We start from the raw sequence: 6,000 nt of genomic DNA, 5'->3' as shown, positions 1-6,000 counted from the left end.
CCTGGAGCACGGATGTCCTGGTGAGCAGCACATCTCCGCTCCTCAGTGAGGGGTTTGCCAAGGCCACCACGGTCCCAATGGCAAGGGGCAAACACCTGCTGCTTGCCACATGCCTACTCTTGGTGTTTCAGGCAGAGAGGTAGAATTAGGAGTGAAAAGAAACAGCAGAGACCTAACACAACCAGGTAAATGAAAGAAATGAAGTTCCTGATGGGTCAAGCACGGTGGAAAGGTCTCCTGCTATAAAGCTCTAGTTCAGCTTGACACCAGGGGGACAGACATGTAAGGAAGGTGTCTCCAACTAGTCTGAAGCTTTCCAGGAACAAAAGTTTGGTCAGAAACCTCAGCTCTGTTCGCCTGGCTCAGCAGTGCTGCTTGTGGGGTTGTTCCTGGGGGCAATGCCAAAACCTCGCAGTTTCTCTGCAACTATCCATCCTGCCAAGTCGGTGCCACCTCTGTCAGTTCTTTGAGCATAAAACCCAGAACTGGGCCTTAAATGCACAAAACAGAGGAATCTCAACACCACGAAGGCCTCTGAGAGGATCCCTTTACATTAATATTTAAGTGTTTGAATATGTTCGGTCCAAAGTCCCATTTTGGCTGTGGGAGTTGATTTAGATAAGGCTGAAAGCCAACTTGAAAGAAATGAAGCCAAACATCTAATGTTTCCTTTGGAATCTGCTTCCTGAGCCTTCCCCTTTTCCAATCTGGCCAGGGTTACCTTTGGAGGGCAGCTAAAGTTCCCCTGATAATCTCTAACAGTCTATAGATCCCCTGGGGGAGGACAAGCGTCTTGCCTGACACATGAAGATGGAGCTGGAGACCGCTTTCGAGCTCTGGAGAGCGATGCAATGAATCTAGGGCAGCTTGGGGCATGGGCTGACAGCAGTGGGGAAACTGGCAATCCAGACCTTCTATCCACAACCCAACACTGCTCTAGCTTTAAACCCCACAAAACAAGCCCTACGTGAACAACGCTGTCCTTGACATAGAAAACTATATTTTGTGAAAGCATTTGTGGCTTCCTGGCAGATACCTGTTATAGTGCCAGCATCAGCTTTTGGCTAAAATTGCCCTTTTCCCTTCTTGCCATTTCTCCAGTGGTGATAGAGAGCAGTCACTTTCCCTCCCAGCCTTGGGATTGACTGAAATCCTCCAAAATCTTTTTTTTTCTTTTAAACTCGTAAAACAAACACCCAGCCCTCCTGTGACAGTGGCAGCTCTTTCTGCACCTTCCCCAGTTTAGTTAATACTTTCCAACACTAGAATTGCACACAGCACTGCAGATGAAAGGGATCTGTGCAGTTCATTAATGAGCAAGAACAGCTTTTCTGATCGAGAGCATTCACAGAGACTGTGTGTGACACTCCAGGAGATGATTTTCCTTCCTGGAAGTAAGAATAGCAGAGGGATTTTGAAATCCCTCAGTCCATTCACAAACATCTCTCAGCTGGGCTCTGCAAGCGCTGTTTGCACCGGGAGCTGACACACATTTTTCTGGCCCTGGGTGATATCGGATAACACGCATTCAGCCTCGCATCTCTAAGTGATTCATTGTGCCATATTTTTTGATAGCAAGAAGGGGCGGGGGGGAAAACAAAAGTTATTGTAGGTCTTCTCAGGGCTGATCTGTAATCATGTTATTATAAAAAGCAAAGTGTAAGCCCACTGTTTGGATTCCTTTTCTCATAAACACTGAATAATTTAAGTCTTCGCCCATTTATGCCTTGTATCTGTCTGATCTATGAGTCTGAGGCTTCCCTGGGTAGCTGTAATGCAGCAATGAAAAGTCCGGCACAAGCCAACCAAAGGGCACATTTGCATATAGATTGAAACATGAATCATTGGGAGCCATTCATTAGTTGCTGTGCTCAAGACATTTGGCATTTTAACAGCTCTCTGCATCAGATCCTTTCCATCAGATTTATGGGACAATTAAAGCACCCGGGTAGCTGTGTGCAGAAAATGAAGCTGCAGGCTAGGGAGATGCTCTCGCAGCGCTATGGCTGCGGAATATAAATTACAAGATGTCAAATAAAGGTACAGCAAACAGTCTCAGTCCTGGTGTGGAGATACCCAGCCTCCGAGAGCCTGTCTGAACGTACTCCTTCCTGCTTCTTGATAACTCAGACAAGCTCCCAGCATCCATTTTTCCCAAAGTGTAAGCACTGGAAACCTTATTCTGTTTGATCTCAAGGCAGGGAAAGCTTGGAGGGAGAGCTGTGATGTCTGTGGGTGAGTTCACTTTTGCTTTTTCAAGAGGGAATAGCAAAATACCCAGCTGATGGGACCTTCGTTTGAGGGCATAGGAAATTGTGAAGCACCCCATAACAAAATTTATCCTGAGTTAATCTTGGGAGCTTAGGTTTCCCCAGGGAAAATCTACATCCCCAGGGACAGCTCTTGCAAGACATCTTGTCATGCTTGATGGTAACTTCTCCGTGTCTGTCAGAGTCCCTAAAGATGTCACTTAACTTGCTGAGACACAAAGTCTGAAGCAAGAAGAGATAAATTCATCTCCTTTAAGTCACCTCTTTCTTTTAAGCCGTCCAATTCATCACAGCCTGACTCTGAAGAAGTCTCACTGTTTGTATAAGCTTTCCATAAAAAAACAAAACAACACCCTGTAATGAATCTTGAACCTCGTGTGGCTGTGGGGCATCAGCCGGCATGGTGGGACAGGAGGCTGGAAATCCTTCATTTCCCCTTACCCCACAGGTAGGGATCAATGTGAGGGTTGATTTCCCTCAGTCCTCATTCCAACCATTGAGGCTCTGATTCCTGTTCATGATGGGAAGAAGCATCTTCATCCCGGTAGTGCCAACAGAGCAGAGTAAGGGGCTCCCATCCCCATCTCATCCCCATCCCATACTCATCCCATCCCCATCCCGTCCCCATCCTCATCCCATCCCCATCCTCATCCCATCCCATCCCCATCCCGTCCCCATCCTCATCCCATCCCCATCCCCATCCCGTCCCCATCCTCATCCCATCCCATCCCCATCCCATCCCCATCCCATCCCCATCCCCATCCCCATCCCCATCCCCATCCCCATCTCATCTCCATCCCATTCCCGTCCCTACACACTCCTATAATTTTTAACTCAGATGAGTTCTCGGGTGAGATATAGGGACTGGAAATCAGAGGGATCTGGGGAAAGGGAAGACATTTAAGCCTACAAGGCTGCTGTAGGAAATGTTTGTGATATGGCAGCCCTGATGGGGCATGGGACCGTCCTTTCCATATGTTTCTGGTACGAATGGCTGCGTGTCAGACAGGCGGTTCTCCCTGCTCAGCCTTCCTCTTCATCAAATTCCTCTTGCACAATTCAAAAGCATTCAGCAGCAAGGCATTAGAAAACAAACCCTCGATATTTCATGGGTTTGGGGTCAGAGACACTTGAGTGATGCTGATGTACTCTAGTGAAAGATTTGGCTGTCCCAGTGTAAAATTCATTCCTTTTTCAAGCAGCAGCAGCAGCGTTTGTTAGCACAGTGTAGATTTCCAGCAGTTTTCATTAAAAAAGGAGACGGCCAAGGCCTGGCTTTCCTGCAATCAGATTCAAGAAGCTGTGCACAGCTCCTGGGCCCAGGGGAAGGAAAGCAATAACAGACCTTTTCACTAGCACAAGCTGAAAAACGGAATTTCTTTCTCAGAAGAAAGTTGAGATGGGAGCACAGGGAATGTCTACTGAGGTGTCATGGTATAGGCAACAAATACAATATTTTACTGGATATAAAAGTTGACTTTGAAGACAGAGATCCAATGAGTTTATCAAAATCATATGTTCCAATCAAGTCACATTATTGAGATGGAGGGGAATTGCCTTTTCCTTGTTGACCCTGTCTACGTATGAGTTTTGAAGACATGACAAGGTGATACCACGGATCAGTCCTCCTCGCCTTTCTGTCCCAAACCACCCTTGCTGCTGTTGGCAGGAGGGAGGTGGCAGTGGCAGAGGAATGCTGCTGCTTTCTTGCCCTGGGGAAAGGTCAATCTTAAAAGCTTACGAGGATTTCACCCTCCATTAGGCAATTTCATGAAAGGAGAAAACCTCACCAGCTACGTATTTCGAGCACTTCTTTTTCTGAACAGAAATTTCCTGAGTTACAGTGTGCAGAAATTGGGAACATAGAGAAACTGGCCATACTCGTTCAGTACAATATAGGGTATTCTGCCTCCAAAACCAACTGCTGGTGAACATCGAGGGACAAGTCAGTGTATGGAGTAATTTCCTCCCAGCATTTTCCTATCCTTCAGCTGATTTTCTGGCCTCCAACTACAACATTTCAGCTTGGAGATTTTCCCCGGTGTGATTTATCTGGTTAGTAGTGCCCAACACAACACCTTTCTGATTACTTCTCCAGTTTCCCTGAACCCTATAAAAACTCCTTACTTCTCCAGGTGCCCTATCCACCTCCATTGCTTCGTGATGAACCTAATTCATATTCATTTCCTACTCCCAATTCCTAATTAATTCAGTAGCCCCTTATTCTTGTACTGGAAAAGTGTTTTAAAGAAGTATATCTATAGGCTTGCCCACATCTTACACTCTGCCCTAGGTTTCCACATGGGCCACTGGTGAAGACAAGATGGACCCTCAATGGACACTGAGATGCTTTAGCCTTGCACAGACATTTTCACGTCCTACCTAAAGCAATTGCTGAAAACACGTCTCCCTCCCCACTGTTTAACCAAGAAGCAGGTGCCCTCCATCCTTTCACCAGAGTCACTTTATAGAGCCTGACAGAAGAAGATGTTGGCTTATTTTCTGCTGGAGAAGAAAGAGACAAGTGCTGCTTGGCTTTAAGACAGGGAAAGTGCCTGTGTGGGGCAGAGCCCTGCCAGGGATTTGCACACCACCGCTCCGAAGCTTTTTGTGCAGTCAGCGTGAATGCAACGGGAGCAATTTATGTCCATCTCCTAGCACCCAGCCAGCCATTTTATTGCCAAAAAACACCGCTGGCCAGTGGCTCTTAAGGTCACACGCTGCATTTTCACAATCTGCAAATCACTTTGTAAAGGCGTTTTACTGCCCCTTAACCCCATAAAATCGCTGCATTCAGTGCGAGGCAGCCTTTTCCCATTAACTAGATGCTTGCAGTTAAACAACATTTGCATCCAGAAAAAGGCAACGGAGGCAGTAACCGTATTTACACAATGATTTTCTGTCAGCCTGTTCCTTACAGAAACACAGGTGTAATGAATCTGTGCAATAATACTCTCATGGTCTCAAAATTAAGGCTATGCAGCAATCCCAGAGTATCTCAAAACAAGTATAAAATCTATGAGCATTTTTTACATTAATTAATTTCCCTTTACGTGATGTAGGGTTTTACTTGAGCACCAATTAGCTGACCGTTGCTGGTCCAGAACATCTAGGTACCATGCAAACCCACAAAAGAACTGGAAGTTTGGTTCCCAGGCTAACATCTAACACAATTCATTTGTAATGCAACCTTTTCGTTGTAAACTGGATGAAGAGTGAGACAAAATCCCTTTGGAGTCAACATCCCTTATGCAGGCTCTGCAGCATATGCAGAATGGACTGTCCTTGTAAGAAAATACTCGTGAGGAAAATAAGAAGCTCTAAGAATACAGGAATTAGTTTCTGTCCCAAAAGCATGCAGGCCTCATTTCTTTTATGGCTTTATTCTTCCAGCTGCCAGAGTTAGGACAACATCAATAATGTGTAATCCCCTTGGCCATCTTATCAACCGCCATGTCTTGATAATTTCATGTATTGAAATAGGTCTATTTTTTTTTTCAGGCTGTGGCTATTACTTTGTTTTTAACAGCTGGTGATTATCTGAGGGGACTTGGATTTTGAAGCAGGTTTCTGGGTCTGCGAGTGCACAGAAAGGACTGATGTTGCTTCTCATTACTTTCTGAAACCCAAATCTTTTTGCTATGTGCCCAGTGAAATATAATGGATTAGCTGCAAACCCACAGGTTGAAGGCACCCACATCTGTACATGTCCTGGTCCAACAAAGCAAGG

This window comes from Cygnus atratus, chromosome 1 (genome assembly GCF_013377495.2).
Source record: "Cygnus atratus isolate AKBS03 ecotype Queensland, Australia chromosome 1, CAtr_DNAZoo_HiC_assembly, whole genome shotgun sequence".
Taxonomy (NCBI): Eukaryota; Metazoa; Chordata; class Aves; order Anseriformes; family Anatidae; genus Cygnus; species Cygnus atratus.
The sequence above is the reverse complement of the archived record's forward strand: the minus strand, read 5'-3'. Positions refer to the sequence as shown.